Here is a 13,634-nt window from a genome sequence, read left to right on the forward strand (position 1 = left end):
AACCAGCTGGATTTAGAATTTCTATGACCTTTTAAGATACGCTGCATATGGATGCCATTTGAAATGGTTGGCTGATTAACAACAGGTTTGATTCGGTTGAAACAAACTAGTGCGATTTATCAAGTCTGCGATTCTAACTAACTGAAGATTTTTGTTCTCAAACAAACCATGCTGGGTTCAGATCAAGTCAAACAAAAGACAAGGATATGTGTTAAAATGGCATGGAAAAGAATTGAGTAATATGGAACAGTTAAAGCAACTACAATTGTAGGATACGATATAGAAACTTCATCTTTGCTTCCTTGTAATCATATTTTAAAAATACCACCATGGACAGGTAACCACAAATCCAATCCTAAATTGCATTTCATCCAGTGTTATAATTCTAAAACGATATCTAACAAGATATAGTTTTGCTTCAAGACTGAACCAGGACCCAATGTGCGATGAAAAACATGCCATGTATTTTGTGGGGTTTGATCCAAACCAGAGAACCAAGGTGTGAACACACCCTCAAACACCACGTCCAAGATAATCATAAAATCTCAACAGTATTTGCAGCGGTTTATTTACAAACTCACAATATGAAAATGATGTTTACTAATACTCCAAATCCTGCTAGGCCAATTCATTTCTGTCCAGATTTTCCAACACCTGCGGTGAGGGAAAACATGCCAGCTCACTTCATCAGCCAGTCCATGTGATGTGGTCCTCTATGAGAGGACACCTGCAGCACCCAGAGTTCCCACTTGGCTTTGTGAAAGCATCTGAACCGAGGGGTGAGGGGTGGTGGGGGTATTAGGGGAGAGCTGTAAACCCAGACCCAGGTTTTGCCTCGAAGGCCTTAACTATATCACTCCAGTCCACGGGTTGCCTTTGGCCTTGCTAACTGTTCCATGAAATGGGCCCCAGGAACAGTGCAAACCTCCCAGAAACAGGCCGCTCACTGTTAGCCAACAGTGCTGCCTTTGTGTGAAAATTGTCAAAGCTGGCCCGTTAGTGCACCGGTGCTGCCTTTCTTTTGAGCCTCAGCTGTGAACAAACAAAGCTGGCTAAAAAGGTTTGCATGATGGTTAGCTAGGTAGCTGGCTAGCTGCCTTGGTGCCTGTGTCCATGAGAGGAATGATGTGTTTGTGTTTGCCGTGGCTTGCAGGTGGGGCTTCAATGGCGAATGAGAGAGGACACAGTCAATGGCCTGTTGATGAGGCCGTTTTTGTTTTTGGTGTAAAGGTGAGTACAATAGAGGAGCATAAATCTATAAAGTATAGCGCATGGGTCTGCAACCTGCGGCTCTGGAGCCACATGTGGCTCTTTAGTCCCTCTCCTATGGCTCCCTGTGGATCTCTAAAAAACACTAAGAAGGTTTTTTTTTTTTTTTTACATATTTCAGTTTAATTTTTTGATAAAATATTATTTAAATGAATTAATGATTAAGATTTTTTTAAATGAATAACTGTCAGAGTCCAAATTTTGAAGTTGTCAGAAAAAGAGAGACAAAAGGTAGATGAAGAACTTTTAAAAATGACCTAAAAATGTCCCAAAAGGAAGAGAAAAAGTGGAAAATTACCATAAAATGTCCACAACATTGCCACACACACAAAAAAAAACTGATTTAACGAGTCAGGAAAGAGAATGCTCAAAAAGTAACTATAAACTGTCCAAAACCAAGAAGGAATCCTGAAAATTACCATGAAATGTCCACAAAATTGCCCCAAAAAATATCAGAAAATTGATAGCAAAAAAAAAGGCAGAAAAAAATAGCCATAAAATGTTCAAAAAAGGAAGAAAAAAGGCAGAAAGGTCGAAAAAAAATACACACAAAAACATCCCCAAAACGATTAAAGATAGAAGAAAATTTAACTCGCGAAAGTATTTGATGCTGCATATTTGTCTGTTATGGTGTAGCTCAAATAAGCACGGTCTGGAGCCCTCAGTCCATTAGACTAACACTAGCACACTGTTTCTTTCATCATAATCTTCAAATGTTTTGTGGCTCCAGACAGATTTTTGGTTATTAATTTGGCCTAAAATGTCTCTTTTGACAGTAATGGTTGCCGACCCCTGGTCTGGTGAGATCCAATTTTAATCCGCAGTGGTTCTGTGATTTCGTCCAATCTAGCTTCATATTTCCACTAAACCTTTTCAACCCACATACTAATATTTAAATCAAGATCGCATACACAGAGACCAGGTCAAGACCAGGACTTTGAGGCCTTGAGACTATGTCAAGACCAATACTTTAGTGAGTCCAAGACTTTGATGTGGCTCATTCAAAAGCAGACCCTTACAATCTACAAACCTTGGAAGTAGTCTTAAAACCAATCCTCTAGTCCTACAACACTGGCAAATACTGAGTTAAATATAAAGGATTGTAGTCTATCATTTGTTTTATACGTTGTCGTCATTGTTCCGTCTTTGTCGTCAGCCAAAGGAATTATACACTAGATTTTCCAGCGTCTCTGTGTCACTTGTTTGTTAAGTTCATAGTAGTCTGTTTTCTTCTCTTTCGAGATGTTTGGATGTCACTATTCAGTACAAAAGTTTATAGGACAGAAAAGGACAGGAAAAGAAAAACACATGCACCACTAGTAGCACTTTCGTTTGACTGCTTTTCACTTTTTTTTCATAATTGTTCCCTAGTTGCTGTTTTTTTATATCTTTGCTCTCTGTGCCAATATAATTCAACATCCACAGCCAAGCCAAATATTTGCAGCATGGCCTGTGCTTCTAAACTGAGCAGTAGTTTGGGCAAAAGAGGTTGGTCCTAGCCAGGAGCACTGCGCAGACAAGGAAATTAGATACAGATTCCCTTCTTATCCAACTCCTCTGCTTCTAATTACAGTTTATTTTCTTGTTATACAAGAAATAATTCTTCAAGTAAAGTTATACAATCTTTTTCAAGCACTCGACTGACGTTTTCTTCCACTTAAATCAGCACCTTGCATCACAGCGTGGATGGCTCTTGTTTACCAATTCTTCGGAACAGATGACACAAACGAGAGAGTCAGAATCATTTACAGTTTGTGCAGTTCCCCGCAGAGAGGCCCAGCAAATGCTTCTACCACAGACTGCGTGGGGAAATATTTGCAATGGTTTCCATCCAGATCTGGGTCACTTGCTTCCACAGTCACGGCACAGGTGAGCTGGAGTAAGAGCTGTCTGGCACTGGACATTGGCTGGCCTTTACTTTCCACACAAGAGCAGTGCCACAAACAGTTTGCAACAACAAGAGATGCCGTTGTGTCCGCTGCTCGCTGCGTTGCAAACTGCTGCCAACCTTTCCCTGGTCCCACAGGACAGTGCGCGGACAGGCCCTTGGTACCTGCTACCAAACGGGTCCGGTCAAGATGGGTTTATGAGTGTGAGCCCTCGGGAGAGAAGAGTGAGCTGTCGTCCAGCGGTGTTGCGGCAACAAGCAGTTGAAAACAGCCTCTCTCACGCCGAGTGTGTTTTGGCACACGAGGGCTGCAATCATGCATGATTAGCCCAAGAACTCCATTCCGAGGCTGGACCGGGCCTTGTTCCTGTCACCTTGTCAGAAATGATATTTACTTACCACTTTTCCGAAGTGTAGCGAGAAATAAAGAGAGTCTTGAGTGATCGATGGAAATCGGGTCGGTGTGCAATGTTGACTTAAATATTTTTAAGGACCCCCACCCGCTCTCCACAACACCAAAACACTGATGGCCCTCATGTTGGGTTTCACTTCACCTTAAGAAAGTTTTTTTTTTTTTTTTTTTTTTACATATGTCAAGGAAGTTTTCGTATTGGTGGTTGATTGACGCGATGAACAGGAGAATGGATGGACAGAGGAAACCCCTGAAATGTTATACGCAAATTTGCAGACTCTGGGTTTTATTTTCCACCTCACACATCTAAATTTGTATTGTTTGACCTTGGCGGAGGACCCACAGTGTCATGTATTTACTTTCCGGCTAATTTAATCCAACAGGAGACTGAGGGCAGCAAGAAAACAGGTCCCAGGACACTCAATGAAACAAACAAGGGAGTCATGCATCTACTTTTAGACAAATTTCAGCCAAGAAGAAAATAATGGCTGAAAGAACATGGGTTGATGCAACAAAGTGGAGATTCTGACCAATATGGGTTTTTCAGGGCCGATACCAGTACCGATTATTAACTCATTTGCTCCCAAAAATGTATGAATATGTTCTATTTTAAATATTACCATGCTCCTAAAGACGTATTTATACTTCTTTTTTTTTAATGCTAGAACATACAGAAAGCTTTGATGCAGCCTCTGAACTGAAGAGAACGCTTGAAGCAGTGCTAATTATTACAAAAACGGCCAGCAGGTGGCAGCAGAGTATAAGCGATCAACCAGGGCCATGTTGCAAAAAAGGCTGTTTTCCCCAGTGTTTTAAACAGATTTGTGAATAATGATGACATTTTGCTATAATCTAATGCTAATTGCTGCAAACGGAAACAGATACAAATGTGCTTTTTTCCTGATGAAAGAAGAGACTCTATTTTTTCTTTTGGTACACTCTAAAAACAGTTGGGTCAAAAGTAACCCAATTTTAGATCAAAAACGGACCGATACACTTTATGGGTCAACTTTCTAGGTTGTTTTATACAAAATTACCCAATTTTTTTGACCCAAGTAAAAATCCTGACCAATATTTATGAATTGTTTTACATAAAAAAATATATATATATTTGACACAAAGTTGGGTCAAATTGACCCAAGTAGAGGATCGGTCCATTTTTGACCCATAGTTGTGTTTTTAAGAGTGTAGGTTCCATGTTTTTATAGCAATAGAAGACAATATTCTGTGGGCCTTGCAAAATCAGTCAAAATCCAGTAAAACAGCCGGGAGCGAAGGGGGTTGGTTTCAGTGAAAATGGCCAGGAGTGAATGAGTTAATAGCCAAGGAGGCCATTAATCAATATTTGGAGCCACTATTCACTTTCACTAAAATGGAAAATATTAGCATCAAATTTAAAAAAATCATTTTACTTTTTTAATTTTTTTTTTAATTTGTTTAAGCATATGTTTATTAAAAAACGTTTCAATTTTTTTTTTAATGTAGTCATCTTAATTTCAAACCAAAACCAGAAGGTGAAGAGAGTTTCCAAGGTCGACAATGTTTCTCATAAAGTTGACTCAATTTTTTAATAAAAAATTCCCTGAAGTTAACACAGTTACATCTTTTAGATAAAACATTTTTAAGGCCAATGTCGACATTCGTCAAAATGCTGAATATATAATCGATAATCGGCCTATCCCCTAACCTGCATACTCGCCTGCCGAAACACCGTAGCACTGAATGTATCCAAACAAAGTTCTCTTGTATTTACTTTGACAATTTTTTATCAAGGAGGAGACACGATTCAAGAAGAAAACAGGCCACACTGGAGTGGAGTACGGTATTTAACAAGTGCTGATCCAAACTAGGATTGTTTGGCCTTGATGGAGGCCAGCGTCCAATCTGCCATTCTAATGTAAACTAGTAAATTTCTCCTTTTTTTACATGTGTCTGGCTTGTATAATTATGTTTTCCTTTTGATAGCCCAAGCAGTAAAAGCTGTGTAAAAGAAACACTTCTTATCATAAACTACTTTACGGATTACACAATCAAACTTCTGTTTTGCACCTTTTTCAAGTGTTGACCCCGTTTGACACCCGGCGGCGATAAAAGAATGCGGCTCTGAGATTTTAAATCCCGAGCTATGCGAATGCAAAGCTGGGATATGTGAATGCAAAATGTGCTCAAAGTGAACCTTGCCTGTTCTTCAGCCGCTTAATAGCAAAAGCAGCCTTACGCATTCAAGGGAGTGAGTGAGCTCACCCCTGGCCAGCGATCGGCCCACAACAGGTGCAGCCCTCTCGCTTCCCTCTCCTCGCACTCATCTTGCTGCAAGCTTGTTTTCCTCCTACATGTGGAAAACATCTGCAGCGGTGGTCCGTCTGTGTCTCCCCACCTCCCCATCCCGTTATTTACTCGCACTGCCCTCGACTTTCTTTACCTTCTCTTGCCAGGAACAAGGATTGTAAATACGAAGAGGTGTCACTCCTGGGAAGACGGCGACGTCTTTTTCTGGACACAAGTCGGAGGTTTGCCAAGGCATATTTTTATCATGAAAAGCCAACATGGAATGACACAGTCATGAGCAGCTGGCTTGCTAATTTGCTCTAAAGCATGTACAAATAGGGAGACTCACACGTGCCATAAAAGTGGACAAGAGGCTTAGGTCAACTTACGCTAGGGAAGCCTCCTAAATAGATCAAAAAGAGAGAAAAGACCGGTGTATTTTCAAGGCCTTTGGTGCCATTCTAAATTTCCTGTTAACCATATTATAGATACGCATTTATATCAAATAAAATACATTTTGAGCCCTCTATTTCATGAGTCTAATTTTTTTTTCCCCCCCATTAAAACCCTGATGTATATGATTTGACACATGCATTGCACAGATAATCCATTAGAGGGCAGTATCACCCAGCTGATGGGTTTTCCAGTGACCTTGCAAGATCGGCCAAAATGAGAAAGGAGAGACACCTATACTTATAAAAAGTGGGAAATGTTCTTGGAAATACTAATATGTTTGATATGTCTTTTTATTATTATATTTTTGACATTTATAAATGTATGGATTTAAAGCATTATGACCGGATGTATCAAATATGACACAAATCAAAAGTCATATGCTGCAGTTGATTTCCCAAAAATATATATATTTTTTAAATTGTTCAAAAGGACCAATAAATACTCTATTTACTTTGAACCAGAATTTTTTCTCATATATTTCATTGTTCAGGCTTTATAGGGTTAACATTCAGCAATTGAGTAGAATTGACTGTTGAGTAATTGTGTGTTAAAGCAATTGACAAGTTCATAAAGTAGTTTGCGGTCTGAAGGACTGCTAAGGGAATTTGAGCTACAAAGACCAGCTACAGCACATCCACGCAGATGTTATGTTTTCATTGACGCTTGTAGGCGGTTTGACAGACGGATGGACGGTCGGAACCAGCGACAGATGGACAAACAGACAGAAATAAACTGCGGTTTCAACTAGTTAGAACAGCTATGGGAAATTGAGCTCCATCCACACATTTTGCAGAGGAGATTATATTTTCTTAATGGTTGGTTTGACACAGGGGCTGGCTGGACAGACCAGCCAATGAACAGATACATGGAGCTACCAAAAGACAAACACACAGAAAGAAACTATAGCTTCAGGTGTAACTTCTTCGGACTCATAAAAGACCATCTACTGTAGATAAGTTGAGTTACATCTATAAAGGCTTTGCCAAGGAGGTTATGTTTTTTTTAACATTTGTTGTTTGAATATTAATTTTAATTTGATTTTTTTTTGTTACTGTATTTGAGTATTTTCTTTCAGTACTTTCCTAAGTATTTATTTTCTAGACTTCTTTTTGCTTTTACCCGTTACATTTTAACATGAGTATCTGTACTTTTTATCTGATACATATTCAAAACAAGCTCATTACTTTTGTTTTAAATGCATTAAAACGATTAAAATAATAGACATGGAATGAAAAAGCAGACAATCATATGAAGCGTTACACATGGACCCCTTACATCTCAGCTTGTGATTGGCTATACGACTAGATTAGATCCCATAAATATGACAGCCAGTCAACATTATGAAAGAATATTTAGTGCTGTCAAAAGTTAAAGCTTTAACTTTGACAGCATGCATATATATATATATATATATTAGGGGTGTGAATTGCCTAGTACCTGGCGATTTGATTCGTATCGCGATTCATAGGTCACGATTCGATTCGATTCGATACAGATTAATCCCGATACGAATCTATAAATAAAAATAAAATATTAAGGCTTAATGTTCCATTAATATAACATTCTTCCATGCTTAATGTGGAAATCCTAACCCTAATTAAGACGTTTTGTTGAATCTTCCCATAAAAAAATTTATGTTTAAAAATCGATTCGGCCGCATATTGAATCGATTCGAATTATTGTCGAATCGATTTTTTCTAACACCCAATATATATATATATATATATATATATATATATATATATATATATATATACACACACACACACACACACACACACACACACACTTCAAACAGCTAGGTGCTAATGAACTGGATCCTGTCAGGGTTTGCTTTCCGCCCCCACAATGGCTCCATTCACAGAAAGCCGGCCACGGAAAGTGTCGGTAAAGTTATCCCGGCTCGAGTTTATGCAACCTTTTCTAACCCTCAGTACGTCTTTCTCCGGCCCCCCTCCACCCCTGGGCCTTTAAGGTCGGGCCAAAGACAACACTAACCAGCATCAGCTGATACAGGCAGAGGCTAGCCGCATTTACATGACTCAAAATGGCACCCATTCATGGCCGGTCGGAAAAGTGGACGTGCGGCGGGAAGCAGCGTGAGGCCCCCACTTCCTCTTACACTCTACCTGCAAAATCGGTCACGGCATCTCCGAGGTGTTTGGGGGGGTAGGGGTCTTCGTCCGCAGCACAGCATGCGGCGGCACGGCATCAAATCGCTTCCACACCATTGCCTCTGAAATCCAGGCCCTGCAGAGGAAAAGGTGGTATTTTAAAGCCATTATAGGCGCAGTGTTTCCTTCTCTAGTCTCTGAGGGCTTTGACAAAGCTAATAAAAGTCACAGGGGCGCATATGGCTTCATTCAGCACACCTGACATTCACACAGGGACCAAAAAAACGGCATCAAACTTTCCCCTCATGCCGGCTGACAGTGACGACGAAAGAGAGAGAATTTGAAGGTTATTACGCACAATTTGCGTCTTGCAGTCGGCCAAGAACACGCCTGAGGTGGACGACCGCCATCTCTTACTTTTCGTCAGAAGTGAAGAATGAAAAGGAGCTGTGCCAGGGACAGGTAAAGCGATACTGGCGGTTTACGGTAGCCACATTTCCCAAAGAGGCACCATATTACGTCCCTTGCCATAAACCCCGTCTCATGAACAACCTTATACGCCGCTGACAAGCACTATTTACGACAGCCTGAGCAGGTACCATGAAACTTTTATTTCCATCAGATGTTTCCATGCGGAGTACGCTGTGCAGAAAATACGGATATCAGGGCTGGCGGCCGTGGCGTACAGTGATGTAATTCCCATCATCCTCGCACCCCCCCATCTTGCTAGCATTTGTTCCTCCCTTGACAGAAGCAGAAGGCCACCCCGCATGTGCAACTTTCCACTGTGCAGCACCACATCGATCTTATATATATACTGTTACTTTTCGTCTAATTTTATCCAAGAGGAGATTAAGGGCTGAGAGAGAACGCACCGCATGAAACTACAAAAAGACTCCCACATTGAATGCATCAAAAATATGGTCACCTGTATTTACTTCTCAGCTATTTATCCAAGAGGAAACTGAGGGCAGCACAACAATAAAAAAGAACTACAGCAAAGTGGAGACTGTGGAGCATAACAGTGAAACATCCAGAGCTAAAGTGTAGCCAAGGGGTAAGGTAGCATGACTATTCATTTATTTTATTACTTCCATTTTGGCTTTACTCTAAGGGTGTACCAATCACAATTTTACAGCCGATCACCGACCTTTTAAAAAAAGATCTTATTTAAAAAGGAAACATTGAACAATAGCTGTAAAATAATACAGTTTGTTTTAACTGCACATGAAGTTCTCTCGAATAAAAATGAAAAGCCTATTAGTCATCTCAGCAAAAGAGGACAGCGGTTGACTTTTTCAGGCCTCTGAGGAGGGAGATGAGATTGGTGGAAAAGATCGGTTTATTTTTAAGGGATCGGCCGATCACCGATCCCCCAAAATTAAGGAAATCAAAGCCAATAAATCGGCCAGTCGATTGATTGGTACACCTCTACTTTACTCTTCTTGGCTTGGGGCGGTTGGATTTAGGCGCTAATAGATCAGTACTGATGCAACAAAAAGGATATCAGATAGCAGGTCATATTTTTTGCGAACTTAACAAAGGCTTCTTTGCTTTCAGAAACGTTTTCAAAACTTTGGATTTTCTATAACATGGAGCGAACATTTTTATAAGGCTTAACGGAAACCTCTAGATCAGTGGTGTCCAAACTCGGTCCTCGGGGGCCGGTAGTCCCGCAGGTTTTGGATATTTCTCTCCTCCAACACAGCTGAAGCTCATCAGCAAGCTCTACTAAGCCTGATAACAATCCTGTTGATTGAAACAGGTGCGTTGGAGCAGGGAAACCTCCAAAACCTGCAGGACTACCGGCCCCCGAGGACCGAGTTTGGACACCACTGCTCTAGATGTTTCCATTAATAGAAGCCCCTATGGCTCAACACTCATATAAGTAAACAATTAACCTGGAAATAAAGGAACCTTTATTCTGAGCTTCTGGTTGCAGCGCAAACAAAAAACATTTGAAGTTATCATGATCAATCAATTAGTTCGTTTTAAAAGAACTTTATCAACTTACTTGTAAACCAAACAAGCTTGAGTGCATGTTATGTTGTGCGGCAGGGGATTTCATGACCTCCAAAGAGGTCGAAGGCTTCCGAAAAAAATAAATTAAGAAGCCGAGACTGGAAATGTATTTTCAGGAGAGCAATGAATCTGCGCTTTAACACTCGGCGGGGTCAAAGGGCAGCGCCCCGTTCCAGTCCCCAGAGTCGGTTGCTGTCAAGAGCTTCTCTTTCCGTGCTACTTCTCAGGCCTCCCGACTGCCCCCGTCCCTCTTTCTGCGCCATTCCCACAGGAACAGGCCCGGCGGTCTCACCAGGCTGCAAAGGTGAGAGCGTCCAAGGGGTTGGGGGCGGGTTGGTAACATTATGAAAACAACACTTTTGAACCGTGTTTACCTCCGCACCCATATTGAGTCATGAATTAGGCCCCCGTCAAGCCATCAAAGCGAGCGGTGAGGTAGTTCCTTGTTGCATTCATGACTCCCTCACGTCTATCCCCAACGCCCCACTAAGTCTCTGGAAGAACCCCCACCACCAACTTCCCACCCCCCCCCTCAAATCTTCCCCAAAGCACGAGCCTCGGCGGCATGAATGGGTCATTGTGATGCGTCTCCATCACGCCAGCGAATGTTTTCACTTCTATTTGATCCATAGGCGAGGCTGCTAATTGGGTAAGCGTGTTCCCAGGTCACCGGGAGGTTTTCCCTTTCCGTAAATACGGAAAGTCTGCAAAAAAAAAAAAAAAAAAAAAAAAAGGCACCCACAGATGTCGTTTCCCGCCTTCCGTTTAATTTATTGTGCCTCAAAAAGTTCACTATATCATCAATATTCACCCTTTACTGCGACTCACTGCAGGTGTTTTAGGGACATGGACCAAGTCTGACTGGTTGTTTTCCATGTTTTCCAAAGCTCAGGCGTTTATTTGTTTGTTTTTTGTTCCCTCCGTACAATTTACATTTCCTCTCACACAAGCCCACTGCAATGATCTCATTTCCCAGCATGACACACTCAGCATGTTTGTTTTGGGTGCTGCAGACACCTGGAGACTGGGGACTATAACGGGGTGATCGGTTTAATACTGTACTCTGAGTAATAGTCGTAGAAGATAAGTGTATTCACTTAGAAACAAATTTTATCCGAGAGGAGACTAAGGGCAGCAAGAAAATTGGCCGCTGCAGTAAAGCAGAAACTCTAGAGTAGAATAGCATAGCATAGCATCCAGAGCTAAAACACAGCAACAGGGTAAGCAGAGGAGGCAAATTTGAGCAGAGACTGTGAGTGTGTATAAAGGCCTTTTCACACTGCACTTAATAGAGCACAGGACGCTGCCGACAAACTCATTCATTGTTTATGCTGCGGGGGTGCGACGATGAAACGCCGTGTAGCGTCGCGGCACAAGGTGGGCAAAATGGTCGTCGCCTTGCTGTGCCTCAAGATGAAAATGTTCAACTCGGGAACGGCATCACTGTGATGTCATGAGGTGCATCCAGTGAGAGAGGTGTTAGCAAGCCAAGTGATTTCTGAGCGTTAACTCTTTGACTGCCAGACGTTTTCAGAAAAGGGATGCCGTGGGTGCCAGCCGATTTAAGCATTTTGACTGATCTTTCAAGGTCCACAGAAAATGATGTGTTTGGACTATGGAAACACACATACTACCAAATGATAGATGAAGATTGGACTCTCATCTTTCATCAGAAAAAAAAGTTTGTTTCTACCTAATTCCGTTTTTCAGTAATCAACAATAGAAAATGGTTAGTTTCACCTCTGTTTTGGAAAAAAACGTATTTTAACGTCTTTGGCACCCCTCCATAGGATTTTACTAAACGTTATTTAACATTTTTGGCAGTCAAAGAGTTAATAGCAATAGGCTAACCAGCGGGATAAGCATTCATGCTACTTCCTGTTAGTGTGCAAATCCAAATATGGGCAAGCCTGCCCCACGGTGACCACCAAGGAAACAAAGTGCAGTGTGAAAAGGACTAAATACCGCAGAGAAATCCGGGCAACATGGAAGATAAGAAAAAGAGTCGGGCAAGAAAACAGGCTGCAGCGGGAAAGCAGAGACAGTAACAGTAATACAGTGTTGTGGTGTCTGAATCTTGGTTTTATTTGTTTGTTTGTTTTTTTGTTCTCCTGTGAAATGTACATTTCCTCTGGCCTTGGTATGATCTCATCTGTAGGCCGCGGTCCAAACGGTCAGCAAGACTGTCCTGTAGCTGCGCCCCGCTAGTTTGAAACCCCTTATGATACCACACCGTTAGCGCCCTCAAACACTCACTACAAGTCAGAGACAAGGCTTGGACCTCCAGTTTTTCCTTAGGCAAGACGTGACCCCAATAAATGCTCAATAAGCCCCCTGGGATTGTTCGCTTTAAATGGATACGCTTGACTACCTACAGCCTCTAAAACCAGGGTGGTGTTACACTATAGGAAGCAAATGTCAGCCCCGGTTTTCTTCCTTTCAGGACAACAGAGTACAGTATTATTTTTCAAATCCTACTCCAAGTGAGCATGGGTTCAACTCTGACATGGTCTACTGGCGCCATCTTGTGGCAGCAACTGTGCTGTTATTTTGACAGCCCATACGGATATAAATTAATCAGGTATAAATAAGTAATTCTCTGGATAATTCAATTTGCTTTCCAGTTCATTCTTTCTGCAGGTTAGATGTTTGAAAAGTTAACATGTGATTTTAGTCATGCTCCTGTTACTGACTGACTAATAAGTCATCGTCTCTTGTTGCTATGTAAATAATTAGCCAACTGTCTGCAAAGAGTCATAAATGAATTTCCCCATAAAAGTGATTAAACCATGCTGCTGTCATCATTATTCTATAAAGAAGCATTTTAGGATCATGTACTGTCAAATCCAACAACTGTTAAAAACTTGCATGGGTTACAATATAACTACCGTAAATCATCCAAAAAATGTGTATCTTAATATAAAAATTGCCATAAATAAATAAAAAACTGCACAGGTTAATATAAGACAACCATAAACCTCTGAAAGTTGTGCAGGTTAAACTGAACCTGTTCTTTAACGGCCCCAAAGGCAGACTAATAAATGATTTACCTTTAAAAAAAAAAAAATGTGCAGGTTAAAAATCAGACTACCGCAAAGCCCCCAGAAATTGCCTATTTCCTGTTGGCAGAAAAGTGACCTGAAGCAAAATGATTACAAAAACTTATGTTGAGATTTGCGTTCTTACGGTATCAACCAACAGGTTT

At 41.1% G+C, this 13,634-nt stretch overlaps 1 long non-coding RNA gene across 2 annotated transcripts in view; it reads right to left on the reverse strand.

The window, feature by feature from the left end:
- The window catches only part of LOC144039603 (uncharacterized), a 50,941-nt gene that overhangs the window by 36,142 nt on the left and 1,165 nt on the right, over window positions 1-13,634 (reverse strand). For both annotated transcript variants that reach the window (XR_013289493.1, XR_013289494.1), the window contains exon 3: window positions 8,423-8,543. This is a non-coding gene — a long non-coding RNA (uncharacterized LOC144039603). The remainder of the gene's footprint in view (window positions 1-8,422; window positions 8,544-13,634) is intronic.

The sequence above is a fragment of the Vanacampus margaritifer genome, chromosome 19, assembly GCF_051991255.1.
Source record: "Vanacampus margaritifer isolate UIUO_Vmar chromosome 19, RoL_Vmar_1.0, whole genome shotgun sequence".
NCBI classification, from domain to species: Eukaryota; Metazoa; Chordata; class Actinopteri; order Syngnathiformes; family Syngnathidae; genus Vanacampus; species Vanacampus margaritifer.